Here is an 18,128-nt window from a genome sequence, read left to right on the forward strand (position 1 = left end):
ATTTCCAACTGCCATCATTAGTCTCTCTTTGCCCAAGAACTTATCTGGAACCTGTTCTGCCCATGCACGCAGTAGGCAGGAAGGGAGAGAAAAATAACACTTCCAGGATCAGTCCTCAACCATTGACTCTGAGAGTTAATTTTAAAATACCCTAGCTCCCACGGTCCTAAAAGGAAACATCTCTGAGCCCCATAATCTAAGTTTCCCAGACTTCTAGTTGTCTACGGTGGCAACTTGCTACATTGAATCCTTGTCTCAATGTCTGCCCCTGGGAAAATCTACATTAAAACAGACAGGCTTTGAGATCAAACTGACTAGGGTTCTAAATTTCATTTGGAAACATCTCTTTGTAATATTTTCCCCTCTTCTCTTCCTTCTTCTCGTTTTTCCCCTCCTTCATTTTGCAACACCAAATTTATGTTAAAACATAATTCATTTTTGCAACTTGATAATGATAAACTCTTAATAACATTAGCTAGAGAATTTTTCAGGTATTAGTTAGCATCTAATATCCTCAGTTTTATCATCTGTAAAATGGTTTAGTAGTATTCATTTTGCACAATGTTTATCAGTAATACATAAATAAAATATCTAGTTCTTTATCTGACATATAGTAGACTCTCCCTTTAAAGAGTCAGCATTTATTTAAAGATAGGTATCTTGCTTTAATAAATAGAAGTCTAAAGAAAGGTATTTTGTACTTATACCTGAAAAATAGACACAGTTAACATTAATTGTGTCATTTTACATAATTTACACAGTATATGCAAAAAGCAGTTGGTATTAGAATATATTCATTAAAAGACATGTATCTGGATGTTCATAGCAGTGTTATTTATCATAGCACCAAACTGAAACTACCCAAACGGTCATTAAGAGTAGAGTGGGTAAATTTATAGAATAGTTATCTAATGGAATACTATGCAGCAATAAAAATTAATAATGTACAACTATTAGCAACAGTATGGATTCTTCCCACAACCATAACGTTGAGCGAAAGAAGCCAGTCTCAGAAAGTTAGATATTGTCTGTTTTATTCCATTAATGTAAAGTGTAAAAATAGGCAAAATAATCTATGTTGTCAGTAGTCAGGAGAGTAATTACTTTGGGAGGCAAGTAGAAATAGGAAAAGGGCATAAATGAGGGCTTTTGGTGTGTTGACAATTTCTGTGTTTTGGTCTGGGTATCGGTTGCACAGAGACGCTCGGTTTGTGAACATTTAATGAGACTTACACTTATGATATGCATACTTATGTATGTGTGTGTGTGTGTGTACATGTTAATAAAAAGTTAAGAAAAACTAGATAAAGTTAAAATCAGAAATATTGTTCTAGAAGTTATCTGGCACAACCAGGTTTTACAAACAGTAGAGTACATTATTTAAATACATTGAAATATTTCCTTTGACATTCACCACGATTTCAACTGAAATACTTTATTAGTACCAGGTAATTGTTTTCTATTGTATCATTATTTCTTGGGTAGTTCTGCAGTATTTGAAACTCCAACATCCATACAATATACATCAGAATACTTTTTTAACTCAGTTAAAATTCATGACAGGTTTGACAGATTCTGATTCAAAACGTTAAATGTATCCTTCAAACTAATTTCCATGATATTACTTTGAAATGCTTTAAAATTGGCTTTCAACTTTTTAATTTCATTACATAAATCATCACAGACAGATAATATTTCTGGGATACTTACATTCTCATTATATTCTCTTTCTCCTTCTTCTTTTGACTTTTTTTCTTAGTGTTCAGGAAAAAATTTTCTTATTATTATACCTTCACATCAGATGATAAACTTTATTTTATTTAATCTTCTGCCTGATTAAGAGATTTGAGTGGATTTAATAATGAAGGGGAGGTAAAAGTAATAAAAGGTGACTTTTTCCACGTTAATATCAAGGTCATGTTCATATTATGAATCTTGGTTTACCAAAGTTTACTTTGTTTACCAAAAACATAAAATATGTTTATAAAATCTATTTTGATTAATTGATCTGCACATTCAGCATTTATAGAGAAACTACTTTATTACAACTGAATAATTGGATCCTGCTCTCAAAGAGCTCGTTGTCTCATGGCACTGAGATAAAGCAAAAATTATACTATGTCTCCATTGTCTTACTAAAGGTGCTAACTAGAGGTCTTAAAAGTTTCTAGGCAAGCTACATTAAGCCTTTCTGGTTAGTACGTAACAGTTATTTTATCAGATTTTATTTAGATATTTTAGCCAAATTAGTGATTGTGTCATTTTCTACTCTGTCATTCATTCATTCATTCATTCATTCATCTATTCATACATTCATTTTTTAGGTTTTCTTCTCCATCCAAGGTCAGCTCCTAAAGCATTTTGCTTCCACCTGCAGAAGGCCACAGACAAATTTATGCTGCTTTCTTCATCTGATAAATCTGCCAGCACAAGACCCAAGACTTATCTCTTCCTTTAGTTCCTCAAAGATTTGATCTACTTGGGGTTTTAAGTGACATGCCAGGCACTGGACAAAGATCAAGGGGAAACAAATAAGAAAACACTTTCTAAACAAAGTGATAGGAGCTAAAACTGAGCTGTGTACAGAGGCTTTTCAAGGGATGAGTAAGTGCTGGCTGGCAGAGTAGAGGATGGTGGTGTCCGGGAGAGATTTCTGGGAAATTTTCACTAAAGTGATAAACTTGTTGGAACAGGGCTCCCTCCCCAAGTGGTAATGACCTCTCCGGGAATAGCCAATGTAATAAGAGATGCATAGTGTGAACTTTATATGCCACTTGGGCATTTAAGCCCAAAGGGATAGATTATGCTTTGCTTCAGAGACTGCCTGCAATACTTTACAACCCATTAAATCAATTTGTCACCCTGGGAACCCAGCCACCAAGTTGTTAGAAAGCACAAACTGTGTGGAGAAGCCAGCAATAAACATTATGGTCAACAGCTTCAACTAAGGTCTCAAGTACCAAGCGGTATTACCCACCAGATAGGCGAGCAAGGAAGTCTTCAGATCATTCCAGAACCCAGACTTCTAGCTGCCCCAGTTGACACCTAGTGGAACAAGGATGAGCTATCCCTACTGAACCCTGGAACCCTGCCCAAACTACAGAATGATGAGTACAATAGATGTTTTTGTTGCATTAAGCCACTAAATTTTGGGATGATATTTTTTAATCTGGCTGTAATAACTAGAATGATCAATATGATTATGTGAGGCAAGGAAACTCTGAAATGAAACTCGAAAATATCTCTTGAGGGGCTGGCCAGGTGGTATAGTGGTTAAGTTAGCATGCTCAGCTTCGGCAGTCTGGGGTTCTCAGGCTCAGATTCCGGGCGCAGACCTACGCATCGCTTATCAAGCCACGCTGTGGCAGATGTCCCACATATAAAATAGAGGAAGATGGGCACAGGTGTTAGTCAGGGACAGCCTTTCTCAGGAAAAAGAGGAGGATTGGCAATGGAGGTTAGCTCAGGGCTAACCTTCCTCACTAAAATAAAATATATATATATATCTTGAAAGAGTTTGCAGATTAGTAAAGCAGCCTAAGATAAGCACATGAATCTCTACAGTATAATGCAAAATACTTTTACAAAATGTGTAATCTTAAAGGTACAATGGTCATGAAGGTCGTTAGGCTGAGACAGGACATGTACCACTTTTGGGGTCAGGAAATATTTCATGGAAGAGGTAGCATTTCAGATGTGCTTTGCACCACTTATTTCCAGGAAAATTATGTGTTTTTATTCTTATATAAAATTTGTGTTTTGATGATTTAATTTCTTTAGGACAATAGCATAAGTCTGACAAATGTAGCTTTAAAAAAATTTCTTTCTTGGCCGGCCCTGTGGCTTGGTGGTTAAGTGCGCGCGCTGCAATGCTGGTGGCGCGGGTTCGGATCCCGGGTGCGCATCGAGGCACCACTTCTCCGTCCACCCTGAGGCCGAGTCCCTCATACAGCAACTAGAAGGATGTGCAGCTATGACATGCAACTATCTACTGGGGCTTTGGGGGGAAAAATAAAATAAATAAAATCTTAAAAAAAAAAAAAAAAATTTCTTTCTCATTCTTAGTCAGTACTCTGTCCATATATGCAGACTAAAAATAAGTGTGGAATGAGAGTCTCTCCATATGAGTTCTATAATAAAATCTGTAGAGAATGCAAAGAGATAAATAAGATGTATTTGCTTCTCCTCTTTCTCTAGGGCTTAGGAGACACTTGGGGCACCTGAAAGTGCATATGCAATTAGATTGAAGTCGTGTTAAAACAATTAGCTGCCCAGTTGTGTATTTATTACAAACACCAAGATAACTTAAATAACACTGCAGGTGTAACTTGAAGATTTAACCCACAGGTACAAAATATCCTCTATCAGAGCGATTTGTGAGCTGAGTAGTTAAGGAAGGGTAGAAGTCAAAGCCGCTGCGAATTAGAAATATAGATTTTATTCTTCTCTTTTCAATCTTCCAGTTAAGTGCTTCTCAATTGCTAGCGAATGTCCCAGTGTGAATGCCTCTAGGAGAATTACCTTCTGACTACCAAACCAGAGTCATTATTTTGAATAGACTTACATTGCTGTGATGTTTTAATTCACATCTAGAATTTCCCAAGCAGTGAAGTGGCCTCAAGGCCGCCAGAACACAAACTGTAAGAGATTCAGAATTTAGGTATTTCTCAAAAAACATCACAAACCCAAACCTGAGGTCTATACAGACTCTGTAATGCCTTTTTAGGCCAAATTTATTCTAAAGAATTTTTGCAGGATCAATCCTTATCAGATGATTGTTAATTTTTCAACATTGAATAAAAACAGAATTGAAATATCTAAAGAATAATCTTAAATCCTCAAATATTCAGGTATAACTAACCTATGACTCTTAAGTTTCTTATTTAGTGTTTCTTCCCCCCACCCCGTTCTAATAGCAAAACACTAAGAAATCCATTGACCCAATTTGTTCTATCATGATAATTTCTTGACACTTCAGCACTTAAATTGGCTCAACTACGCTAAAAGCATATTAGTTTCCCCCTCATTACGAAAGTTAAAACCAATGAGTTAGCCCACAGCGTCTCATTCAGTATAGACCTGCCCCGAGTCCCATATTCGTTAACAGTTGTATTAACATAAAACAGTTCTGCCCTCTGGATGGTGAATTACTGCAAGGAGGAATGTGCTGTGATAGTTCTTCAAAAGTTAAGAGCATGCATGTGAATATTTGCCATATTTGTGATTAAGATGATAAAATTCAACTATAATGTCCAATGTTTCTCAACTGAAGCATTTTGCCTCCCCCAAGAGTACATTTGGCAAAATCTGGGGACATTCAAAGTTGTTCCAACTGGGAGGCATCTAGTAGGCAGAGGCTAGGAATCCTGCTAACTATCCTACAATATAAGGACAGCCCTCCAAAACAAAGAATTATCTGATCCAAAACGTCAATAATGCCAAGGTTGAAAAACTCTGCTATATATCTCTTGTTAAAAATATATTTTTTTCATTTGGATTGTAAACATCCAAGTAACAATACGTTTACTCTTCATACTTTCAATTTTTAAATGGTATATTTTATTTTTTATTTTAAAAATGCAGATTATTAACTAGTTTGAATATAGATGTTTCTTAAAACAACAAATATTTATTAATCCATTGAAGTTCGAAAAGTTACTTGAAAAAAAAAACAGTAGTTTAGGTAATAGAGATGAGTGTTATTTATGTTTGAAGCTTTCTTAGATGAACATCGAACATCTAGGCATAAAAGTAACTGGAGGGATATTGAAAAGATTAATTTGTTATGTTTTGTAAAGTGGTTTGAGCTTAACTCCTCTTGGGTGTATTGGGAAACCTACCCCAAATCAAGAGGAAGGAAAGTGATGATCTTAGCAGCATTGTCAAGGCATCGCTACTCCCTAGAGGCAGAGATTCTTACTTTAGTGAAAGCATGTACTTGGCTTTCCCTTCCATCATTTCAGCCAGTAAATTAAGAATTCACTGGAAGACGCAATTTAAACGCTTGATAAAATTGAAAAAAAAGAAAAGAAAGAAAGAAAGAAAGAAAAGAGAGAGAAATAAGGAGTCACAAATATTAATTTTTAAAATAGTCTCTGTCTGGAGAGATCCATTTCTAAGTGATGGTATTTGAGAAACCTACAGTATAGCTGTGGTTTTCTTCTGTATTCTACACTTGCTTCTCTCTCTTCTATGACTTAAACGAAGTAACTCTGAAAATAGATGAGTCTTTTGTATAAAAGACTAAAAACGGATTGGAAGAGAAATTTATAAATAATTTTCTAATTTTAAAAACAGTTACTTTTTCACAATAATGCAAAATGTCTCTTTTTGAATTCTAAACATTTTCAAGTCTGAGAAAGCCCATTTTATAATTAAAGGTGCAAAATATAGCTTTATATTTTAAATGCAATTTTAATAGAATTCATAAATCCGGCATAATTATTCCATTAACCTCTATAAACATTCTCACTTTTTCATGGAACTCAGTAGCTGAGTGAAAACAGACTCACAGGACCTCATTTACTTGTTATACCTGTCTCATTTACAAGCCAATTAATTTACATTTTTAGCATTTCAATTACATGGCTCCATTAATGCCCCAAATAATCTATAGTGAATAGCTTTCGAAGTTCAAACTATTCTGAAACTCTAAAATTGTAGGTTTTGTGTCATTTGACATAAACCAAAAAGTACGTGTTAATAAGGCATATAACATAAACCCAAATACATACTATTATGTATTTTTATAATCCAAATGAAATGATTTATTATTGTCAAAAATCATACAATTAATATTCTATTTATGGATCCTCAAAAAAGATAATATTTAAATGTGCCAGAGTCTAGAACAATGCCTTGCCCACAATAGCAGCTCAATATACATGTGCTATTCTGATGGGGCAGATTGCTACCTGTTCTCAAAACCATATTTCTCTTCTTCCTGGGCACATGGCTGGACAGGTGAGTGTGGCCACATAATGGAGATTTAGCTAACAGACCACGAACAAAAGAGAAATGTGTACTTCCTGACCTGGCCCATGAAAACATCCCTGGGCATGGTCCTCCCAGTTTGTTTCCCATCCGGTTGCCTGGAATGGAGATGATCCCAGGGTGATGTGGATCCTTGAATTTCTGCCTGAAGGAGAACTGGCTGCCTAAGAGCATCTGCTTTGGTCTATTACATGAGTGAGAAATGAACCTTCAGAGCGCAAGTCATGAAATGTGAGAGTTTATCTGCTTTTATCTGTAAAAGCATCCAGTGTTACATTAGCATCTTTAGAGGTAAAAACTCCAGTAAATCTTCTCTGACGTATGGAATCATGGAAAGAAGCTCTTTGGGAAATGTGTGTGCGTGTGTGCAAATACACCCATATATGTGTGTATGTGTATATTTATACAGGCACAGATATATCAAAACATACATATATACATATATGTGTTGTGATAAGTTTCTTCAAAAAATATTCTTTTTATGACATATACTATTGTTCATTGTATGAAGTTTAACAAATCTAAATTCAACGAGCTAAGGACTAAAAGCCTCTTTCATCTCGTTGCTCTTCGTTCCATCATGAGTTCTCGAATACTCTTGTTCCCATAAATCTTGGACTGACATAGGAAGCAAAGCTTCCTGTTTGATCATTACACTATTTCGTTCTCTCTACTCTGATTTTCCTTCATTCCTAATGACTCAGCTCAGCAATTCCACTTGGTTTCACTTTTTATTCCAACTTTCTCTTTTCTGCCCTTCTATTTTCTGCCGTTAGTATTCAGGTATCATAAAACTCTTACCTTGAGAGTACTAAACATTTGACTTAGATTCTAAATATTGCATAAACCTGGATAATATTCATTTAAAATGTTTGCTTTCGCTTAGATCAATAGGCAATATTTCAGCAACTACTCACCTGATGTTCACTTTTATAGAGAGCTTTTTTTTCCATTTCAAGCAGTGGAACTGAACAAAACGATTGTGTCTTTCTTTTATTGTCCCGGAACTGTTAAACCAAGTAGGGTATATAAAAATATAGGTAAGAATTTCAAAATTATATGCATCTGGTGACATTTCTCTTCATGATGTGAACATGGCCGCTTGTTCTTTTCCGCTATGATAGCTTTTACAAGGTACACCACGTCCTTGGCCTTTTATTTCACTGAGAGGCCTGCCATGTTCACAAGAGGCTGACAGGTCTACTCCAACTAGTCAGATTTCAGAGGAGATGGTGACAGTGTGGCTGAGCCAGGCTTCACAATGGGTCGTCTTTGCAGTGTTAACATGAAAAGACAGACAGCGAAAGGAAGACTGAATAGACTCCCAGATAAAAAGGAAATAAAGACCTAAGGACTTGTCGTATAACACTTATCTTCCTGAATAAAAGTAACTGAGATATAATAAAGAACAATGGCTTTGAAGTCATAAAACCTAGATTCACATATTTTAACCTCGCTCAGTTTCAGCATCTTCATCTTTAAATAAGCAAAGGTATCTACAGAATACGGTCAGTAAGAAATTTAACTGAAAAATATGTGTAAACAGTCCAACACGGCATCTGTCACTCAGAAGTACTAATATTGACTGAACACTCTTATGTGCCAAGCGTTGTTCTAGGCAAGTAGACAAAAATCCTTGCCCCATGGGGCATAGTTTCTAATGGGAGAAACTGAGAAGAAGGAAGACACATAAGTGAAATGTGTAGTACATTAGATAGTGAAAAGGTAAGAGAAAAATAATGTAGAGAAGAGGGGTAGGAAAGATTGCATTTGGAACAATAGGATGGCCTGAAGAGTCTCATGAAAAGGCAACATTGCAGTCAAATTAGAGCGAGCCGCGTGGATCCTTGAAGTCAAGTATTCTAAGGAGAAGAAAGAGCAAATACAAAAATACCAAGGCAAAACCATGCCTGACATGTTCCTAGAACAGCAAAGAAGACTTGACTCAATCAGAGTGAGCGAACGAAGGTGGAGGCAGTGGGAAATGAGGGTCAGAAATATCATGCGTGACCTCGTAGGTTTCTGTCAGGGCTTTGGCTTTTACTCTGATGGAGATGACATGCCTGAAGGATATTGAGCAGAAAAGTGACATGATCTGACTTACCTGTTCATAGGATCGCTCTGGTTGTTGTTTTGAGAATATACAGAGGGGAGACAAGTAGAGAAGCAGGTAGACTAGTTTAAAAGCTTTTTATTAATCCTGGTAAAAGATGAGGGTCGCTTGGCCCAGAGTGGTAGCAATATAGGTGATAGTAAGTAGTTAAATTCTGTATATAATTTGAAGGCAGAATAGGCAGGACTATCTGAGGGATTGGTTATGGAGTGTAAGAGACAGAAAGGGGTCAAGGGTGACTCCAAGGTTTTTACATGAACAACTGGAAGAATGTTAGTTCTTTTCTCTTTTCCTTTTTGTCTTTGTCTTTCTCATATTCGGGGGCTTATTGGTTGACAGTAAATGATCATTTATCTTCTAAAAACCAGATCTCCCACAAGTTTATAAATTAAGAATCTGCTAATCAGTAACATAACCAGATAACTCTATGTGGAAATTGGAAGGAAGAAGACCTCAATCAGGTTCTAAGCCCAATATTTAAGAAATATTCATAAATATGTATTTTAAGTCCGATAGATGTCAAATGATATAATGTTGATAAAAGAGACTCTTCTTTTGTCAGCTCAAAAATCCATTTTATAATATTCTGTGTATACTTTTTAAGGCTCTGTTTTTTGTGGATTAAACTGTTACATCATTTGTTGACATATTTGTTCTCATATTAGGTTAAGATAGGTTCCAGTAATAAGTAATAAAAGTATTTTAGGGCAACAAAGGTTTATTTCTTGTTTATTAAAAGTCTAGAGGGTCAGGCCATTCCCCTACCAGGCGTGACTCAGAGCTTTAGGTTCTAAACCTCTCAAAAATAACTTCCAGGAACACAAAGGGATTGGAAGTAAGAGCTACAAGGGAAATATAGGCTTTTAAAAATTTTGGCCCCAGAAATAGTGCACTCACTTCCTTTCACATTCCTTTGGCTGCAACAACGAGGCAACCTCACTTTAAGGAGTCTAAAAAGTAAAGGGAAATATACGGAACATTTGAAAAACACCATTTTTTCTGCCCATGGTAACTAATCCAGAATTTTTATCTTCCTGCCCTCCTCCCCAAAAAATCAAAGCACTTGATCTCATAGAGTTAATATTATAACATTTAATATTGTGGCTATGTGAATTATATAAACTCTGATGGCATAAAATGGAGTCACTGAAATTTGCTAAGAGAGTAGAACTGAAATGTTACCACCAACAACAAAAAAAGGTAGATATGTGAAGTGATTGACATGTTAACTCAGTGAAAGGGAATTCTTTCACAATGTTTACACATATCAAATCATCATATTATATACTTTAAATGTCTTACAATTTTGTCAATTATCCCACAATAGAAATCAATAAACAAATGGAGTCATGAAGGGAGTCATTCAAGGGAATGGTGATGCACTAGGCAAATGGCAGTGCTGGAAGCATATTCAAGCCATGGAAATTGTATGAGACCTTGCTCCTCCAAGGGCTCACCTTCCTGTAGAAACTAGAAAGGAATTCTGGATTTCAAACTTTTGGCTTGACTGCTTTTCTCCATTGTTTTTCTATTCTTCATTTCATTTATTTCCATTTTAATCTCTATTATTTCCTTCTTTACACTTGCTTTAGGTTTAGTATGTTCTTCTTTTTCTTCTTTTTTCTTTTCATAAAATTGAAAGTTTCCTTATTGATTTGAGATCTTTCTTCTTTTTTTCAAAATAGGAATTTACAGCTATAAATCTCCCTCTGAGTTCTTATTGCTTCAGCTGCGCTCCATAAGTTTTGGTAAGTTTTGTTTTTGTTTTCATTTATCTCAAAGTATTTTCTATTTTCCCTCGTGATTTGTGATTTTTTTTTCTTTGCCTATAGGTTATTTAGGACAGTGTTTTTGAACTGCCATGTTTAAATATTTTTTTAAGTTTCCTCATTAATTGATGTTTAATTTTATCCTGTCATCGTAAGAAAAAGTACTCTGTGTAATTTTTATCATTTTTAAATTTATTGAGGCTTGTTTTATGGCCTAATGTATAGTCAATCTTGCATAATGGTCCATGTGCCCTTGAAAAGAATGTATATTCTGCTCTTATTGGATGAAGTGTTCTATAGGTATCTATCAAGTCTATTTGGTTTATAGTGTTGTTCAAGTCCTCTATTTCCTTATTAATCTCCTGCCCAATTGCCCTACACACTCTCAAAAGTGGAGTATTGAAGTTTCCAACTATATGGTAGAATTTTATCTATTTCTCTGTTCATTTCTGTCCCTTTCTGCTTCATATATTTTAGATTTCTTTGTTTATGTGCATATGTTTATAATTGTTATATCTTCAAGATGGGTTAATCCTTATATCTTTCTTCTTTGACTTAACGTTCTTTGACTTTAGTGACTATCTTTGTCTTAAATTCTATTTTTGTGTAATATTAGTATAGCCAACCCAGCTCTCTTTTGGGTCCTTTGTGAATGGTATATCTTTTTTCATCCTTTTACTCTGAACCTATTTGCATCTTTGAGACTAAATTTTGTCTTATGTATACAGCCTATAGTTGGATCATATGCTTTTTATCTATTCTTCCAGTCTCTGCCTTTTGATTGGAGTGTTTAGTCCACTCACTTTAATTGTCATTACTAACAGGGTAGTATTTATGTATGCCAAGTTGCTATTTGCTTTTTATACAATTTTGTCTTTTTTGTTTCCCTATTCTTCTATCACTTCATTCTTTAGTTTTAAACAAAAATTTTCTAGTATACCATTGTGATTCCCTTGTTTTTTTAATTTTTTGGATTATTTCTTAGTGGTTACCCTGGGAATTACATTTTGCACACAAACTTAAAACAATCTTGTTCACACTAGAACCAACTTAATTTCAATAGTATGCAAACTTTTTTTTTCTTATTAGCTCTATAATTTTCTCTCTTCCATGTGCTATTATTACAATATAAATTGCATCTTTATACACCATAAGCCTATCCCTAAACAAAATCTAATTAAGTAGTTATTTACAGTAAAATGGATTTCAGGAAATATTTTGACATCTAAGGCCAAGAAGAATGTAATGAACTCTCAGAAACTAATTTGGCCCTAGTCTAATCTGTCCCAAAGAAGGCAACAGATTTTAATTTGACTTAATATACACTAAGATTCACCGTTTAACCTAAAGGTGGAGTTCAGTGTCAAGCTCACGTAAGTTATCGTCAAAGGTCCAGAAAATTCCACAGGAGATTAGGGGAAAGAATTGTTAAATTAAAGCCATAAAATACAATTTCCAAACATTGACCTACTCATACAAAGGTAATAAAGCACTTTAAAGATAACCACAGATGATCAGAAGCTTCTCTATATTATTCTTAATCCTTCAGGTTACATGTTTGAGGGTCCAAAAATCTTCACTTTAGTTTCAATGATTTACTAGAGAGACTCACAGAGCTAAATAAAGCTATCATACTCACAGTTACAGTTTATCACAGCAAAAGGGAAAAAGATGCATGGAGCAGGGTCCAGAGGACACCAGGTACAAGATTCAAGTTTTTCTCTCACAGTGGAGTCATGTGTATGACACTTATTTCTCTCAGCAATAATATGTGACAATATGCACAGAGCATCACCAACCAGGAAAGTTCACCTGAGCCTTGGTGTGGACCATAACATAGGCATGGCTGACCTGAGTCTCCAGCCCCTCCGGAAGTCAAGCTGATTCTGTGTGGCCCAAAGTCCCCATCATAAATCACAATGTTAGCATAGACTGGTATGGCCTGTGGTGCCCACGTAAACAAAGACACTCTTATCAGAGAAGATAGTCCAAGGGCTTAGAAGTTACCTACCAGGAGCAGGGCAAGGGCCAAACCTTTCTTTGGAATGTGCAGAATGTGGACAACCCAGACTTGCTGACTTAGTCCTTTACTCCATAGGATCCCAGCATGAAAAGCCATAGTCAGATCTGAGTCTCATGTAATTGACCCACATTTCTGGCAGGGCCTGAGTTCTCGTATATATGCCAGAGGAAATACTTATCATCACTCTAGGACAAAAGTGTCCCACTAGGTTTTCATAGTATAAGTATAAATAAATTAAAAATTAAGTATAAATTTCATAGTCTAAATCAAGAATAGGATTTACTTCCCTGGGAAATTGTTTCCCTGCAACTAAACAGCCTTGTGATCAACTCCAGAAGCCATCTATACAATAAATGTTTACTATGTATCCATTTAGTGAGTATCTGGAATAAGCCCAATACAGTCTCTTCCCTCAAGGAAGTCATTGTCAAGTGTAGAGAAAGGCAAGAGAAAGTGTTTAAATATGGTAAAGTAGGTGCTCTGAAAAGTATAGCATAGCAAATAACAATGTACAAAGAAAGGGCCTCTAACTTGGTTAGAGCAGACAGAGATCACTGTTAATGGGAAGTGACATTGAATCTGAGTTTTAAGGATGAATAGGAGAAGGAGAGAAGCAGAAATGCACATTATTGTCAGAAATCGGCCCCTCTACATTCATGGAGTTATGAGATAAATTGGAGTGCTTGGGGAAACTTTGAGAAGGTTAGATTGGATGAGCAGAGGAGTGCTGGGACCACACAAAGCATGATAATCATGAAGAGTCAGGTGGAAATTCAGTGTCAAGCTCACAAAAGTTATCATCAAAGTTCCAGAAAATTCCACAGGAGATTAGGGGAAAAATTATTAAATTGATGTGTGAAAGAGTCATGACCATACAATATCCGAGGCTGATCCAGTCTCCAACATACTAAACTGTTCATCTGTTTTATTCCCTCACAAACAAAAAGTAGAAATTCAAATAAATAGCAGCAATGAAGTTTTAACTGAATAATAATTGAATATTCTAAAGTTATTTTAGCACAGTTTTTTACCTTGTTTCTTAATATAATCCACGAATTTATTCTAGAGTATTCCATTTTCTGTTTGTATACATATAGGCAAACAAATATAAGAAAGGCCTAGTAGGCATTAGTTGAGTTTATGCAAACTAGTGATAAAATCTCAGTGAAATACAAAAGGTTAATGATCAGGGGAGTAAAATAATATTTAATAAAGCCATACCAAGCTATTAGATGTGACTTTGTGAAAAACAACATCAGATGGAGAATCTCATTTCATAGCCTTTTCTGCTGTTATTACACCTCTTATTATGAACTAGATAATTCTTTTTGTAGCACTTTGCAGTTCCTGCATCCAACAGGAGCACAGAAATGCAGAAATAATTGAACTTCACTCAGATCTTACCACTTGTGAATGCATTTTTAGCTGTTTGCATCTTACAAATGGCCAAATATATGCCTCCTGGTGGCAAACTGTAGGCGCACTTCAATTGTACCTTCTACTTCCTACACATCATAAGGGTGAAGCCAATTTCAAAACTGCCCTTCAAGCATCAGCTCTTCAATGACTTTCCCGTAATACTGTGAAAGGAAGGTTAGAACTCAGGGAAAATGCTAGGCTAGGCATAAGGTAAATCAGATGCCACAACCAAGAAGCAATGGTCATTTTTGCAAATCAACCATAAAAACATTACAAAGCATCTGTCAACAAAAACTGTGAAAAAATGATGTGATTCCTAATAGGGCTGTGCAGGTATTCAGTAGTTATTCATGATAGTTGAGATAGTGCGTCTTTGGTTTAATATACTGTTTCTCTCTTAACAGACTCAAAATTACACTATAAGATGGATTCTTCTAAATATGCATAATAATTTGAGAGATACTGACGCTACTCTTAGTATTGTTAAAAAGGGACAGAGCAAGGGAAGCATTCTTCCTGGGTGATGAAACTGGAGTGCAGAGGGCAAACCCCTAGAGTTACTCCTCCATCACATGTTCTCAAGTTATGCGTTATGAACTTGCTTCCTATTTCTGTCCTTACTTCATGTATTTGAACCCATTACAGTCAAAATCCTAATATAAACACAAAGTAAAGAAAGGACATCTCTGACTCTGGTCACACAAAAGATCAAAGAGTTTTGAAATTTATTTCCTTGGCAAAAAGCTAAATAATGTCTATTACAAGAGTATTTTCTTCCCAAAATGAAGCTGAAACGATTCCCTGAATGTATTTTGGAAATTTTCTCAATGCCTCAACTTTAGATAAGAATTAGAACAAGTTAATTGATTCTGCACACTCCAACCCAACTCCTGCAACAGCTCTGGAAAGATTTAAACATGAAAAATACATTTGAACTAACATGGGTAATTCTCCTTATTAGTCTTTAAATGAATATGTGCTGTCAGCTGGATTCAGTGGCTGTTTGCCGTTTGTGAAAGCCAGAGGTTAATAATAGCCTGCTTGAAAGAATGGATTTATTCTCTGGCCTCATTGGCAGAATAAAAATGTTAAAGGCTGAATGTTGAATTCATTGCTAACAATTAATTCCCCTGGAAAACGCATGTGTTGTGGGCATGTTGTGAGTGCAAACGGTCAATGTTCATATTAGTCTGAAATATCAGCCCCGTAAGTGATGATAGAGGTTGGCTCCAAACATCGACAATGTACAGAGCTGACTGAGTAGGAGATGGCGGTGGTCAACGGAGATGGAGCAATTCTTGAACAGTAACCACCCAGCTGTAATTTATAGGGAAAGTAAATGGTTTCGAATGACTCTGTTTGATCCCTTACCTGTCAAAAATTATTTCCTATCGGTCCTATAAATTCTACCTAACACTTAGAATAAGCAACAACAGATGATCTTTATAGCAAAGCAATGAATAGCAGAGGAAAACAAACAGTTAAGTTATGATGAATAAAGTTGATAGAAGAGTCATCACTGTACTCTCCCACACAAACAAATGTCTGTGTTGTCAATAAGATAGCTGTGAGATGCTGCTATACTAGAGAACAGGAACAGACTGGAACAGGTACAGCGACCTGTAGTCTTTGTTAGGGTCTAAATCTTTAGTGAAGAAATAACTGTCTAGGACAGGGTTTGGCAAACTGGCTCACAGATGAGATCTGTCCCACCACCCGTTTTGTAAATAGCTTCATTAGAATACAGCCACCCTTGTTCATTTTATGTTTTATCTATGGCTGCTTTCATAATACAAAAGCAGAGTTGAGTAGCTGCAACAGAGACTGAAAAGCCCCCAAAGCCTAAAATATTTGCTATCTGGCTGTTTTCAGAAGTTTGTTTGCCCTAGATAGCATTGCAACGCACCCATGTATCATACCATCACCATTGATAGCAAAGGCCTAGTGAAGTTGACTTGTCACTTGGTCTTGGAAAAAGACACTGTTTTTTAGCATAGAAATATGTCAATTTTTTTATAACCTCAATTTTGAGAGTGTATCTAGATCACAGGTGTACCTAAATTTTCTGAATACTATCTATATGTGTTAGTTTCCTAGGGCTGCTGTAAGGAATTACCACAAACTGAATGACTTAAAATAACAGAAATGTATTCTTCAACAGAATTCCAGAGGTTAGAAGTCCAAAGTCAAGGTGCCGGCACTGTCAATGTTTTCTCTGAAGGCTCTAGAGGAAGATTCTTCCTTGCCTCTTCCTAGCTTTTCATGGTTGCTGGCACTCCTTAGCATTCCTTGGTTAGTAGATGCATCACTCCAATCTCTACCTTCATCATCACATGGCCTCCTCCTAGTGTGTCTTTGTATCATCTTTCCTCTGTGAATTTGTGTCTCTGTTTCTTCATATGACATTTCCTCTCTATGTATGTGTGTTCAAATTTCCTCTTCTTATAAGGACACCAGTCATTGGATTAGGGCCCACTCTAATTATTATGACCTCATTTTAACCCAATTACATCTGCAAAGACCCAGTTCCCAAATACGGTCACATTCATAGATGCCAGGGGTTAGGTCTACAACATATCTTTTTGGGAGACATAATCCAAACCATAACATTATAAATGGTTACATTTTTCTAAACAGATCCAATGTCTATTCAGGTTTATTTTAGTTTTTAATCATTCAATGTATTTATTAAATACCAGTAGATCAGTTTTGAGTATCCTTTTATCTTCCCCAAATACTCTTCTAGGAAACTTCAAGACTTAATCCCTACTTCTAGTATCTTGGAATGTAATGATTAAATCAGTCCGTGTCCTCATTGTAACTTCCATTAATGTATATTTTGATTATATCCTCTCTTCACATTTATTTGAAACATAGAAATATTCTAAAACAAATCAATTTTATCCTCACACTGGATTCTCAAAATTTTGGACTCTTATTGGGCCTACATCCAATGTGATGTTATTCCACTATCCACCATGATTCCTCTCACTTTTCACTTCCTTTCTTCTCCTTTCCCTAGCCTTGTGTTTTGTCCCCATTCTCCCAAGTAACATTGTAATTCAGAAGTGAGCATGGCAATAGGAGAAAAAATTACGTATCTATTTTTTTTGCTTGCTCTGTCTGTTAAAGCGGTTGAGAAAGAACAGCTGAATTCTGTTAGGTATTTTTTGTTTATAAGTTGTAAGAGAAAGTGGTCAGCAAGAGACTAGTTCTTGGAATGCTGTTCTAGAGGCATGATACTTAGTGCTAGGAAGTTTCAGATTTGTGCATTCCGGGAGCTCCTGAGACCCACCAGCAGCAGTATGGAAAAAGGATATTCTATGGTAGTTTCCACGAAATGTTTTCTAAGGTGTGAAGGAGTCAAGAATTGTAAATAGGGAGGGATCTGAAGAGCATGTTTTTTGTCTGTGCTCCTGTCTGAAGTGATAACCATTCATAGCTTCTGAAACTTGTTTCCCTGCTTGAGCAAAAGGAGAAGGGTAATATAGTAGTCAGCAAGGTCTGCTTCAGATGCGCAGCACATGTAAGTACACACATGCTCACACGTCGAGACCCACACATATACACACATACACATACCATTTAATATCTGCTATCGTGAACCTAGGAAGCAGCATATAAAAAGGGACCCAGGTCTGGGTATCAGTCTAAATATAAACTGATGAGATAACAAAATAAAAATATATAAAAGCAAACATTTTCAGTCTCTATCCGTAGGTGGTGCATATTTTCAGTTATTCTTAATCTTCTGCTCTCTAGGCCAACTTGAGAAGGCAACCAATTTTACAAGCCGTAGCTGCAAATCTCA

The 18,128-nt window shown here is 35.9% G+C and overlaps 1 long non-coding RNA gene across 1 annotated transcript in view; it reads left to right on the forward strand.

Moving 5' to 3' along the window:
* Positions 1-11,166, forward strand: part of LOC147915995 (uncharacterized) — a 50,168-nt gene extending 39,002 nt beyond the window's left edge. The window contains exon 3 of the long non-coding RNA XR_015553580.1: positions 10,792-11,166. This is a non-coding gene — a long non-coding RNA (uncharacterized LOC147915995). The remainder of the gene's footprint in view (positions 1-10,791) is intronic.
* The last annotated feature ends 6,962 nt before the right edge of the window (positions 11,167-18,128 follow it).

This window comes from Ceratotherium simum, chromosome 11 (assembly GCF_057802395.1).
Source record: "Ceratotherium simum simum isolate JZ-2026a chromosome 11, ASM5780239v1, whole genome shotgun sequence".
NCBI lineage: Eukaryota > Metazoa > Chordata > Mammalia > Perissodactyla > Rhinocerotidae > Ceratotherium > Ceratotherium simum.